Consider the following 14,955-nt stretch of genomic DNA (forward strand, 5'->3'; position numbering starts at 1 on the left):
GGTTTTCAACTGCTGAGAGAGAAAATGAAACTTTAGCTGGAGTACAGGAGCTTCAAATTGAATGCAAAGAATCTACCCAGTTAATTGGCCCGGGAAAGAACAAGGTAACGCTATAGTTTTAAATTTTCTGAAGCCCAAAGGCCCCTTCAGAGTTTCATTAGGAATTAAGCCAACCCCTAAAAAACATTCCCTCAAAAGATATTTAAGCTGTATCTGCACTGGTATGAAGAAAAGCAAGTTAAATTAAATCAAGCAACTGGTTACTGAGCAATAGCTTAATAGAATTCATTTGGTTATTTTCAGATTAGTCAGTTACTAGGAAAAAATCCAACTGAAAAAATATTTTATGTCTATTGAGAGAACTGAACATGAATTGGCAGGATTGGGTGTGCCATACCCGTAGGGATTTTCCTAGATATGTGTATGAATATCATTACCACTTTCTGACTTGACCATAGTAATTATGGCCTATACCAGGCATGGAAATTATAAGGTACTTCTGCTATACCTGTCTGCTTTCACTGTGTAAGAGTCAAAGTCATCTCCCATGACCCTCTTTTCTGGAGACTCTACCTATGGCCTCAGAATCCTCTTCATCACTGCTCTCCTGACAGCCATCACCAATTGATTAAAATGACCCTGGATGTAAACCCTATTTACCCTTCCTGTCATGAGCACATCTGGAAGTAAAGTCATAACATAAAAATAATGCATATATTTAACACCTCAGTGGTTACTTAGCTCACTTGGTTGTGATCAGAAATCTTTTTGAAATCACCTGAGTTGTAGTTAAAATGTAATTTCTTGCCAAATAAACAAGTCTCCATGAGATACATTTCCAGGTATACACCATGTTCTAGGTAAGACCAATCCCATTTGGCCCTCGTTTCTCCAGAGGGACTCAACAGCCGTAAGAGACAATTAGCTGGCACTTTTATTAGCCAAGCCAGCTGAGATGACACATTGTGTGATGCCCTACCTATTTTTTTTTTGTACTAACCTACTATGGTACCTTTCATCTGGCACTCTCCAATTGCTTCCCACCCATTAAGTCTCATAATATATACTGGAAGAAGCAAACCTTTGTTTGTCTGAAATGGTAGAACTGATAACAAGTGGAGTTTCTAGAACACGAAGTTACATTATTGTCACCGATGGGTCTGAAAATGGAACCAGAATGTAGCTTGGGACCATGCCTCAAATAAAATTAAAAGATTGCTCTAGGGGCGCCTGGGTGGCGCAGTCGGTTAAGCGTCCGACTTCAGCCAGGTCACAATCTCGTGGTCTGTGAGTTCGAGCCCCGCGTCAGGCTCTGGGCTGATGGCTCAGAGCCTGGAGCCTGTTTCCGATTCTGTGTCTCCCTCTCTCTCTGCCCCTCCCCCGTTCATGCTCTTTCTCTGTCCCAAAAATAAAAATAAAACGTTGAAAAAAAAAAAAGATTGCTCTGGATCCAAAATATAAAAAAGATATTTTATTTGTATAAAAAAGATATATACAAATCCTATAGCATCACATGCCTGATGCTGATGTCACACATAGGAAATTTTTTGCAATAGATCATTAATAGCAGGTTCTGAGTTTGAAACAAGATATAAATTGAATTTATGTTTTGTCTCTCCCTAGGGGCATGGGCACTTTAAGAAAAAGAAATACTTGAATAATAATTAAACAAGCAGCATCATGGTTATATTATTTGAGGGTAATTTAATGATATTCTTCAGAGATACAATGGAAATTGATGACTGGGAAATTCCTTATGGTTGATAACACTAACAATTGTTTAATATAAGCCTATTTTAAGTCATATGGCATTATAATATGATCTTCTTCATTTAACTGTATCTTTATGGAAAGATTAAGTGCTCCATTTTGTTGCTAAGGACATTTTACAACAATGTCCTTTGTTAAGTAGAAGTTGTGACATAGCATATACATATATGCAGGTGTACATACTTGTATGCATACTTACATAAACCGGGAGCTAGGGAAGGTTGTAAACACCCGATTTAAGAAAACCCTAATAAATTGGGGCGCCTCTCCCCTGCCAGTTCCATCAAAGGGAAAAAAAGCCAGAAAGAGAGTGGGGAGTATTGCTAAAAGATGACAGAAACAATTTAAAAACAAACACTACCTCCTTAGAGCATTACCACTGCCGGCATGGTCTGCCTATATTACTAGGCTTTATAAGCATAAGGTAGCCCTACTGAATCTTTATTCTTTATTCTTTATTATTCTGAGGCTGTCCCTCTGGCTGGGTACTCCTGGCTCATAATCACCAAGAGAGCAGTATGCATGGTAGGAAAGGCTCAAGATACCAAGTCATAATTTCCTTGTCGAATCCTGGTTTTGCTACTTACTGGTTTCATGAGCTAGCCTGATCACCATCATATTTCTCCAAGACTGCTTTCTTATTTGTAAAATAGAAAGAGTGCCACCTACCTCCTAGTCACCTGTGGGGAGTCGATGAGACAAGGTAGGGAAAGTAATTCTGCATTATCTGACACTTAGTAGGACTCCATTGGTCCTAACCGTAATAATTTTTGTTTAGAGATGGTAGAAATTAAAGGTTCAGCACCAATGAGAATAGAAGTCGAGATGATTCCAACTAAGCATGGAAACATGCTGAATTATTTTGTGTTCATGGCCATACCTTGGCACATAGTAAATATACTCAGTAAATGATAATTGGATGAAAATGAAATAATTTTTCTCCAATTTTAATTGATTTTTTTTCCTGACAGAGAGGCTTTCCACGGTCACCTTATAAAGTCTACGATCCTCCTTTCTTGACCTATTCTATCTCCTTTCCCTGCATTATTTTACCCATACCACTTATCGCCATTTAACATCCCCTATGTCTTATTTTTGCTCTTTATTGTCTGTTCCTGTACTAGAAAACTCATGAAAGCAAGCATTTTTTGTCTGCATTCTCAATTGCTTTATCCACAGAGCTAGAGTAATTCCTTTAACAGAGTAAATTCTCAACAAATGTATAAATGAATGAATTAAATAAGTATATAAACAAATGAATATAATTAACAATAACAAAAACAGTGAAAATAGTAAGGATAAGACATCTGCAAACTCACTTTTCCTCTACCTAGGATATTCTTCCAATTGTTGGCTCATTCAGATATGAAATCTGCTTTCTTTTTTCACTTGAGGATAGTTCTTGGCATCTTTGTATGATTGTACATGTACATTATTGAACAGTTTGCTTCAGCAAGCAATAAGAGTTGGTGGATAGTTTGTGAGAAAAGTTCATTTTAACTATGTGTTCATAAATCTTTTGTTGTAGCAGGTGAGAGTGTAGACGTTACTGCACAAAAGTGTAGATAATTGTGGGTAGATGTGGTTTGGTGGGTAATTTTTTTCTGTATACTTTTTTTTGATGTTTATTTTGAGAGAGAGAGAGAGAGAGAGAGGGCATGATGAGCAGGGGAAGGACAGAGAAACAGAGAGAGAGAATCCCAAGCAGGCTCCAGGCTTTCAGCCCAGAGCCCAATGTGGGGCTCAAACTCACAAACCGTGAGATTATGACCTGAGCTGAAATCCAAGAATATGATGCTTTTAACAGACCGAGCCACCCAGGCACCTCAGTACACCTTATTTATAATAATGAGGTAGACAGCAAAATTGCAACTGAGAGTGTTAGGAGTGTATGTGCTAGATGTTAAAAGAGAAAAGAGAAGGTATGACAGCATGGCACAACTCCAGTCAAATCATTAATTTAAAAGAAATCAACTGCCTGCAGCATACCTATGTTTTCCTCCAGTGATGCTGGTGTGCGTCAATACAGATAGACAGGATACAGATGGAGCGTTGGTTTTAACTAGGGTCTGATAAAACTATGAGTTTATGATAAGCTGAGACAGGAGTCAGAACCCTGAGGGTATAACAAGTGGGTGAGTATAATGGCAGACGATTAGAATCATAAAGAAGAAAGTGAGGGCACAAGGGGAGGAAAGGACCGTCAAAATATAATGTGCTGAGAACTGAAAAATCTTGGCCAAGAGTCAATGGATTGAAAATCTGAGTCAAAGGATTATTGGGATTGGAGGTTTTGGAGAGTAAGCTAGGAGGATGGAGCTGATAATTGGAGATTTTAGAGAGTTTGCAGGCATTGATCAAAAGTATGCTATGGGAGGGGCGCCTGGGTGGCGCAGTCGGTTAAGCGTCCGACTTCAGCCAGGTCACGATCTCGCGGTCCGTGAGTTCGAGCCCCGCGTCAGGCTCTGGGCTGATGGCTCGGAGCCTGGAGCCTGTTTCCGATTCTGTGTCTACCTCTCTCTCTGCCCCTTGCCCGTTCATGCTCTGTCTCTCTCTGTCCCAAAAATAAATAAAAAAACGTTGAAAAAAAAATTAAAAAAAAAAAAAGTATGCTATGGGAGTACATGAGTGAAATAGAGTAGGAGAAAACAACTTTTAAGATAGAGCCAAGGTCATGGGGCGCCTGGCTGGCGCAGTCGGTTAAGCGTCCGACTTCAGCCAGGTCACGATCTCGCAGTCCGTGAGTTCGAGCCCCGCGTCAGGCTCTGGGCTGATGGCTCAGAGCCTGGAGCCTGTTTCTGATCCTGTGTCTCCCTCTCTCTCTGCCCCTCCCCCGTTCATGCTCTGTCTCTCTCTGTCCCAAAAGTAAATAAACGTTGGGGAAAAAAAAAAAATTAAAAGAAAAAAAAAAAGGATGGAGCCAAGGTCCTAGAAAGATGATCTGTGTATATTGCAATTTCAAAGAATTATTTTAGGAGTCCTGTTGAAAGATTTACACTGAGCCAAGAATTTGACAATCTTTAGAAAAGCTAGAGAAGTGTCCAATGGTAGGTGACATCCACTAGGAGAGGTAGTAGAAAGTATGGATTGATTAATGTGAGACTCAAATCTGTGAACCTTTAAGGAGGAGGGAGAGGAAATGGTCTTGAAGCAGCAACGAGGAGCAAGAAATTCACCACCTCATCTTCAGCCCCTATTAGTATGGGAGACAAATAGCTATTACCTGAGAATGCTGCATGGAAATTAGGGTTTCAGGGTTGTCCCAGGTTTCGGTTAGAGCAAGACGGTGGGGGGACAGAAAAGACATTACTGTTGATGACTTTGAACACAAGAGGGTACAGTGAAAGTATCTCGTAGTGTTGCGAAAGAATAGGAGATGATCACAAAGGCGATGTCTGTTGCCCTAAAACAAGAGAACCAAAATTTGAGGGTTAAAGGATGATCTGGAATCCCGGTCTTCTTTAGGCAACTGATATGAACAGAGTTAAGGTGCATGGTGATGGGACCCAATTGTGAGTGATGACAGGAGAAAAGGTGGATGCGTAGGATACAGACATAGGGGCATCTTGCCGAGATGGAGAGTTCTGGGCTCCCTCTATACTCGTGCTCATAGAAGAGTTCTGAAGTGAAGCCTCTTATGCCTAGCACCCCAAATGACTGCTCAACCTTGCAAGTGGCAACCTGCTGGCAAATGGTATTGCTGTCTCTAACATGTACATTCTACTCTGTTGTGTAAGAAGTGCTGCACAGCGGATTCATTCCTGGATGGAGGAGTATACCATTAAACAAGTTTCTTTCTTTCAGAGCCTTGATTTCATTACAGAGCCTTATCACTTTAGATGACTGTTGCTCCATTAATCAACTAGGCAATTTATTTTTATAAGGAGTTAATGAAGTTACAAAAAGGCATAAATATAATAAAAGGGAAAACTGGCAGATTCATAATATAACTTATTTTGCCACCTTTAGGAAAAGATCAATCTATTAATCCTTTCTTAAATATTAAGGCAGATAATTAGAAAATCCTGACATCTCTTTTTTTTTTTTTCTGGTTAGAAAGCTAGAATAGCTAAATAATAACCATGGCAGCAATAGCACACAGAGTTTATTTGCTGAGTATCCTCAGTGCTGAACCACGACCTTGCAAGGGGCAGAGCGAGGAGAGAATGAGAGGCCGAGGCTAGGTCTGTACACTCTGAAGAAGGTTCTCGATTTGTTTCTTGGCTCAGAACCCAGGGCAGAAGAAAAGGAAACTTATCCATGACCTGAAGGGAATTCCGAAATCAAGTTCACGGATAGCAAATAACAATGACAAGTGGATTTTTCATCCATTCAAAGGACTCTAAGCCCCTTAAACACTTTGAAGAGAACAATGAAAACATGTTACGTTTAACGAAGCTGACAGTTCCTAGGAGCTCTTAGCTACAGAAAAAAAAAATGTGCAAATCAGGTCAGAACCCTTAAAGAAGGACACCTAGGATCATTGAAAATCCCCTCCTTTGAAGGAGTGTTTGAAATCAGTAACCCTGGCTTAGGAGTCAGAGTGACCTGGGGTACAGAGTCAAGTTCATCTGGGAGGAGTAAAATAGCAACCAAAAAATCATTTCTTGTACATGAAGCTGTTGTGAGGTTTTAATAAGTTCACACGTGTGAAACATTTAGCAGGATGGCTGGCACATATGTGTGTGATACATTGCAGGTATTCATGAGAAGAAGGCACACAATTTTCAAAGCTATTCTAAGAAAATAATACAAAAATATGAATACAAAATAAGGTATGAAAGTAACTAACCTGGGAAAAAATCACAAATTTGCAAATTAAAAAAATCTTCAAATACATAACATAAAAATCCAGAAGGGTAACAATATTTTAATTAACTGCCCACATGCTTTTTGCTCTACATTTTTTGTCTGTGTTTTATGAAAGTACCTTTTAATATGACATTTTTTTTAAATTTTTTTTCAACATTTATTTATTTTTGGGACAGAGAGAGACAGAGCATGAACGGGGGAGGGGCAGAGAGAGAGGGAGACACAGAATCGGAAACAGGCTCCAGGCTCTGAGCCATCAGCCCAGAGCCCAACGCGGGGCTCGAACTCACGGACCACGAGATCTTGACCTGGCTGAAGTCGGACGCTTAACCGACTGTGCCACCCAGGCGCCCCTAATATGACATTTAAAAAAATATTCCATAGAACGTGTAGAAGAATAATGCAGTCTTTCCTCTTCCTGTAGCATGGTTGATTGATAGTCTTTTTTATTGATAGTTTTGAAAAGTTTATTTCAGCTTTAGAACTCATTATCGGTAATGTCATGTATTTTTAATATTGTGGCAAATTTGAAAATGTCTGAGATGTGTTTCACATATGAGTTGGAAATGTAAACATAATTTTCCATGGCATATTTTCTAGCTCCTGTACTTCATATCTTATTCCTTTGGCATTATCAGTGCTGGACGCCATAGAGCACCTCTCCATACAACTCCTGGCCTGGCACCTGAAAGTGTCAGCATATGAAGGGGAAGGAGTTTCCCCAGAATTCATTGCTGTATTAAGATAGTTAATAATCTTGAAAATTTTATGGAAGTGCCTGCAAGCCACATAAATGTCTCTTGCTAAATCCAAACTAAATGTATCCCTGACTCAACAGTCAATTAGTCAACTGTGAAAAAACTCAGGGCCACTCTACCACCCAGTATTTGAAGAAGTCAGATTCTGGCTGCATATACAGGGAACTTTTAGACAAAATTATAAATATACACAATTCAGTTATTCTTTGACTACTTCAATATTCGCTTGAATTGTGGATCAAGAAGCATTATGTTTGTTTCTGCATGTCTGTCTCCACAAATTCAGATACAGTTTTCCAATAAAACAATATATCTTTTCAGATAATCAAGTGATAAGCACGTATCAAAATCTTATTAGAGTTTTACTGCACAGGAAAAGTCCTCTAAGAGACCAATGCAGAGATTTCTGTGTTGGTAGAGGCAGTCAAAAGAAAAGAGAATGGTTAATAATCATTTTTAGGCTCCAAACAAAAACAAAAACAGAAAGGATTTCAGGTCAAAGAACTTTAGACTCTTGATTGATGGAGCACTGAGTGGATGAGCAGTGAGCCTTCCCGAAGTTCTACATCTCATTTAGATCTATTAGAAATTTGCTTAAACATTTTCATCTGTGCTGCTAATTTCTTCCCAGAAGGATGCTGCAAATTATATAGCTCAAAAATTTCTATCCCAGACCACATTTGGAGTCATTTTGCTGTTGGCAAGAAAAAGGTGAACGTTCGGATTTGGATTTGGATTTCAGCCAAATGTCTTCCTTAGGTAACTTAACCTGCAAGAGCTTCAATTTGCTTATCAACTGAATGAGATCAATAACATTTTAATTTACCTGGGTTGTTGGGGAAATGATATTGGTTAATTTAAAAATAGCAAGCACAAAATCTGGGACAATGTAAGTGCTCAGTAAATGCTAGTTCTCTTCTTCCTCTTTGGGACTATGATGCAACACATTTTCCTTTTTTTTTTTTTTTTTTGTATACTCTCTTTAGGAATAGACAAATGGACTCTCAAAACCAATAAGTTTTGAATTAAAATATTTACTCTAGAAGCAGTTTTACGGTCTTAAACTCAAGAGAAGAAAAAGGACAGACAGTATGTTGTTTGCTAGGTTATGGGCAAAAGATGAAAAGTATGTGGAAACTGATTATGACTGAATTTGTGAATCAATTTAAATATAAAGAGTGACAATATCTTTATTTTTCTTGCAGAAAGATATACAATATGTTTCAATTTTATAAAGTATATTTTATATTGTATATCTTTTATGCAGTAGAAACCAAGAACTTTGTCTATATATAAAATTTCCTCTGTATGACAATAGAATATTGAAAAAAAATGGTTATTAAAATTTGTTATACAATTAAAATGAATTAAGCATAGTTAGACCACTTACAAACTGCACCTCATTTAATTCTTTCATCGCCCCTATGAAGATGATTTTACTACTCTCAAAGTTGTGAAAATGGAGAGTTATCGTTATTTAAGCTTCTGTCCCAGTCATTTGTCACACAATTAGAAAGGCATATAGGCAGCTTGCAAACCCAGACATGCCTACTCCAAACCACATTCTTTGTCTAGCACCACATTGCCTTTCCTAGGTGTTTTTGTTTTTTGTTTTTTGTTTGTTTTTTTTTTTTTGAAGATCACTGTAACTTGATCAAGAAGATAAATTTTGTTGTGTTTATTATAAAAACGAAGTTAGTAATTTCTTTAAAAACAATTTTTTAATGTTTATTTATTTATTTTTGAGAGGGAAAGAGAGACAAAGTGTGAGCAGGGGAGGGGGAGAGAGAGAGGGAAACACAGAATCTGAAGCAGGCTCCAGGCTCTGAGCTGTCAGCACAGACCCCAATGCGGGGTTTGAACTCATGAACTGTGCGACTGTGACCTGAGCCAAAGTCCAGCGCTTAACCAAGTGACCACCCAGACACCCCACTCATTTCTTTTATGCTGGCTGTCATTTGGGGCACCTGGGTGGCTCAGTCGGTTAAGCGTCCGACTTTGGCTCGGGTCATGATCTCACAGTTTGTGAGTTCGAGCCCCGCATCGGGCTCTATGCTGACAGTTCAGAGCCTGGAACCTGCTTCAGATTTTGTGTCTCATTCTCTCTCTGCCCCTCCCCCACTTGTTCTCTCTCTCTCTCTCTCTCTCTCTCTCTCTCTCTCTCTCTCTCCCAAAAATAAATAAAAATGTAAAAAAAAAACCCACAATTTTATACTTGCTGTCATTCACTGGTCATGCCAAGCACGGTTCTGAGTGAACTCTACCCAATTCCTGAGGGAAATTGGAATTATAAGGGAAAGGCAAATTTTTAACACTGTTTAGGGCTCTGGCACTAGCTTAAAATGAATGCAGACCTTAGTTCTGGATCACTTGGTTGGAGGCCACAAGCTATTTCAGAGATTAACTGGTCAGGTATCCTGTCTTGGTGAAGCTTTCCTGGGGAGGTCAGGCCAGCACATGAAGGGGTGTCAGGCATTTCAGAGACTCGGTTATGAATTTGTTTTTTCTTATTTCTTTTTTTTTAAATTTTTTAAAAGTTTTATTTTTGAGACAGAGAGAGACAGAGTATGGGTTGGGGAGGGGCAGAGAGACAGAGACAGAGACAGACAGACAGACAGTATCTAAAATACATGCCAGGCTCTGAGCTGTCAGCACAGAGCCTGTCGCAGGGCTTGAAGCCAGGAACGATGAGATCATGACCTGGGCTGAAGTCGGAGGCTTAACCAACTGAGCCACCCAGGCACCGCATGTTTTTTTCTTTTTTCAGTCATAAATTAACAACCCGTGTGACCATACCTTTGGGTACATACCAGTCATAAATATACTGTTCAAGAAAAATATTTGGATGGAATTACCAAAAATTTAATTATAGCTGTTTATCAATGGAGAGAGTGTAGATGACTTTTACTTCCTTCTTTCTTTTATTTTCTTCATTCAGCATATTTTTCTTGAAAGCTTCATATAAAGCAGGCACTGCTACACCTCTGTTTCAGAAGTGAACCAGGCAAGGTGCCGGTCCAGTTATTTGCGCTGGTGTTTTTATATTTGTAATCAGAAAATGTCCAGCAGAATTGGGAAATTTAAGTGTATCAAATAGTTGAATGATAAGATGAAGAAAGGGCCTAAAAGAAATTAATCCTGTGCTTGAAATGGTTATTATATTTTAGAAAACTATGCGGCAAATGCTGACGAGTTTTTATTTGTGTGGACTCCCAATTTTATAGCAAGTCAATTGAAAGTATCCATTTAAATTTGAACAAATGCTACTATAATGTGTATACATAAATGCCAATACCATGTTGAGTGACAGAAGAGGTAGCTTTAGAGGGACTCTGAACATCAAAAAGTATGCTCTGGTCAAGATTGTCGTGGGAGTTCTCGTGGCATCTTAATATAACATGTTGCTGTTTCTGTGTATATTCTTACTTCTAAATGCATTTTCCTAGAGGAAAACCTATCAAGCCTGATTTTAGGAATTGGTGAAGACTGTCAGTGCTTAGGGTTCCAATGCTGGCCTTAACCATGTTCTTAGAACCTAGTTGTTTGTTGTTTTCTTTTCTACTTAGTGTTGTTAGAGAGGAAGAAGGAGGGGAGGGAAATTGGAAGTAAAGTTAAAGAGAGACGTGATGGCCTTAGACAAAGAGGAAATTTAACAAGACAAGCAGGTCCTGACTAACCAGTTCCCAAGGCACAGTGTCAAGTACAGTTCAGTCCAAATCTTGTCACTTCCACATATTTATAAGGTCTTTCTATTGATTAGCCTACTTTATAGTTATGCAAAGAACTCCATGAACTATGTTTTTGTAAGGTGCTAAGGCGGGGAGGCGGGGGAGAAAGTAGCTTTCTCTGGGCATGGACACACCAAGTGTTCCACATTCGAGGCCCTTCTGCTAATGGTAGAACCTGTTCTGTGAGGTTTCTATTTCTACCTCATGTATAGTGATGTTGCAATCCTCTGTGGGAAAGGCACATTATGCTTGAGGATGTTACTGAAAATAAATCTGGGGAGTGGAAGAGAGTCTTTAGTGGTACTTGGATGTTATCTACATTGGCGATCTCAGAAGTGTTGCTCTGATAAACTGTTGTTTCATCGGGTCTTCTTTCGAGAAGGCTTTAAATCTTTATCTCTTCTGATGAAAACAATACTTGGAATTCCTTTTTGCTCTCTGTATTCAGACATATTTAACTTCCTTTGTGCTGGGGATTGACCTCTTTCCCCTGCTCCTTCTCCATGAGCTCCTACCCCCTGAATGTAGTGAAGTCGTTTTTAAAGCTTTTTGAATAATAATTGTTCCAAGTCAAATTGAACTTAATTGCTTAATATATAAAACAGGTATAGAAGGGAATTCTCTATGGGACTCTCTTCGCATATCTCCATGGAGCATCATTTGAAAACCTCTGGAAAGAGCACTTAACCAGAAGTTGGAGTCACAATCACTGGATTCCACTCAAAAACTCAGATCAGGGGCACCTGGGTGGCTCAGTCAGTTAAGCGTCTGATTCATGGGTTTCAGTTCAGGTCGTGATCTCATGGTTCATGAGTTAGAGCCCCACACTGGGCTCTGTGCTGACAACGTGGAGCCTGCTTGGGATTCTCTCCCTCCTCTCTCTCTGCCCCTCTCCACACACGCTCTCTCTCTCTCTTACTCACTCAAAATAAATAAGCTTAAAAAATTTTTTTTAATTCAGTTCAATGTAACATTAACTGAGTATGTCAGTGTGCCAAACACTAAAAATGCTAAGGAAGAAAGAAACTCTAGAAACTTAACTTCTAAGTGTAGATGAAAGCAGACGTAGAAGAAGGTAAAGTGTTGTAGATGCTTTGGCAGATTTCTAGACAAGGTCAGTGATGCTTGTCAACCACTCTGGGCCTTGTTTTCTGAAATTTGAAATAATGGAGAAAACTACATACAGAATCTAACCTCTTTGAGATGCTTAACTTTACGATTCTGTTACTCTGTGCCATTGGCTTTAGATCACAAAGGGAAGCCACTGGAATTGGACATGAGGAAATGGAAATTCAAGATGCAGCCTGTGTATTTTAAATTTTTTTTAAGTGGAGAAAACTGTCACTATAGTCAGAGGCAGGAGTAAAAAAAATAAACACAATGTATACTTGCCGAGGGACAGAATTATTCCACATCATCCTCAGCTTTGCCATAATATTCCTCCTACCTCCATGACTCATGTGAAAGCTGACTTTGCCCTGATAACAAAATGCCCTTCTCCAATGGAGGCCTCTTATCTTCCTCCCCCATCTGCAACCCAGTTTCACAGGACCAAGAGGAAGAGTTGATAAACTCTACACACAGAAGGGTAAAAAGAACATAGGCAGTTGTACAACTTGTACAATGTATACTTTGTAGGAAATAAAACTGCTCTATAATCCATTTCCCACAGACAATTAGTGTTAAAACCTGGCGTATTTTCTTTTGGGCACTATGTATATATAACTATAATATATCTGATTTATCTAGCTACTTATCATATATACACAATATATATACACATATATATATACAATATGCTATAACTTTCTATAACTTCATCAACATCTATATTTGTATTGACACTTTGTTCTAGGTGAAATTATTTTTCCTTCATACATTTTCATTTTTAAAGTATTTTCACTTTTACATTGAGAAACTTTAATATACTCCCTGTCCTCTTTACCATCTCACGGTCTCTGCCACCCTGCTCATTCTGAGCCATTGTTCCTTTGTCCTTCCACATGAGTGCATGCCAAAATTTTCACCACCAATTACAATAAAATTATGAATATTTGCTTGTCACTTTCATGGCTTATAATATACTCTTTTAGAAGTCACTGATTAGAAGACTCCTAATTCTTCTCGAAATTCCCATACCAGTTATTTAATCCTGAACTAGATGCCAGTTCATCCTCTCATCCTCTACTATCAAGAGATACTCAACACCCAAAGAACAAACAACCCACTTAAGAAATGGGCATGGGGCGCCTGGGTGGCTCAGTCGGTTAAACATCTGACTTAGGTTCAGGTCTTGATCTCCAAGTTCGTGAGTTCAAGCCTCGCTTCAGGCTCTGTACTGACAGCTCAGAGCCTGGAGCCTGCTTCACATTCCGTGCCTCCCTCTCTCTTCCCCTCCCCTGCTCATGCTCTCTCTCTCTCTCTCTCTCTCTCTCTCTCTCTCTCTCTCTCTCTCTCCCCCCCCCCAAATAAGTAAACATTATTAAAACTTTAAAAACTATAAATGGTCAGAAGACCTTGGGGCTTCCGGGTGGCTCAGCCGGTTAAGCGTCCGACTTTGGCTCATGTCATGATCTAGAATTTACTTTTTAGAATTTACTTTTTAGTGTAGGAGGCAAAATGTGAGCCAGTGGGACATATCTTGCTTATGACTCAGGGCAGTGTGGTGGTTTATTTGATTATGTATTATTGAAGTTTGAGTGCGTTTAGATGGACTGAGCACTTTGCAGTTTATGGTAAGTCTGTCTTTCCTGCTGTGTTTATATTAGGCCACACACCTGTACCTACTTGAAAGGACCTTGAGGCCACTTCAGCAGGATGCTTCCGCTCCACCCTTTTCTCAGGTCTTGGCATATGTAAATACCCTTTCTTCTTTCCATGGCTATTTGATATAGTTGTGTCAGGGTACCGTGCAAGCCTTCCTAAGGTTTAGCCTACTCTTCAGGTCCCATCTAATTGCCCAAGTTCATAATTTCGGTTTTGCATCTGCTCTGAAATTGGCTGTACAATGAGATACGGTCTTCCCAGAATCCTGCTTCCTTTTCAGGCCCTCACTCAAGCTCAGAGCCTCCTGCTGTAAACCTGGGGGAAACTTCAGGGTTGTCGTAAGAATCAAGCCCATTGATATTTTTCATCACTTGGTATTTCAAAATTTACTTACTTTCTAAAATATGGTCTTTTGGTCTTTTGAGGTATAATTTACATGCAATGAAATCTCCGTAGATATGTTTTGATCACTTTCGAAAATGACAAACCTTTATAGCCACCTCTCCTGTTAAAAGTATGGAATATTTCAGGGCTCCTAGATGGCTCTCCTGTTAAAAGATGGAATATTTCAGGATGCTCCTAGGTTAAGCATCCGACTCTTGTTTTCAGCTCAGGTCACGATCTCACAGTTTCATGTGTTTGAGCCCTGCATCAGACTCTGCACTGATGGTGAAGAGCCTGCCTGGGATTCTCTCTCTCCTCTCTCTGCCCCTCCCCTGCTCATGCTGTCTCTCTCTTTCTCTCTCAAAAATAAATAAGTAGACTTTAAAAAAATAAATGGAATATTTTAATCACCTCCAGTAGTCCTCTCATACCACCTGCCAGTCATCCTAGCCTCAGAAGCAACCACTATTCCAATTTCCAAAGTTAGCTAATTTTATTAATTTTGTTTTTATTAAGTTTAGTAGGAGTTAATAAGTAGTACTTTCCTTCCTTCTTTGATGTTTGGTATACTGATAAATTGCATGACCTCCTGCTAACTAAAAAATTTTTTAAGTGAGAATATTGATTCACTTGAGTTTAAATAATTTGTGAATAAAATGAATATATCTCAAACTGAGAATGGATCTTTAACACGAAGCCTAGTTTATCCCAAGGACAAAGATTTGTGAAAGTTAAAA

General features: G+C 39.1%; 1 protein-coding gene across 3 annotated transcripts in view; it reads left to right on the forward strand.

The window, feature by feature from the left end:
- ANO3 (anoctamin 3) overlaps nucleotides 1-14,955 on the forward strand; it is a 426,276-nt gene that overhangs the window by 362,211 nt on the left and 49,110 nt on the right. The window lies entirely within an intron of this gene.

Source organism: Felis catus, chromosome D1, assembly GCF_018350175.1.
Source record: "Felis catus isolate Fca126 chromosome D1, F.catus_Fca126_mat1.0, whole genome shotgun sequence".
Classification (NCBI taxonomy): Eukaryota; Metazoa; Chordata; class Mammalia; order Carnivora; family Felidae; genus Felis; species Felis catus.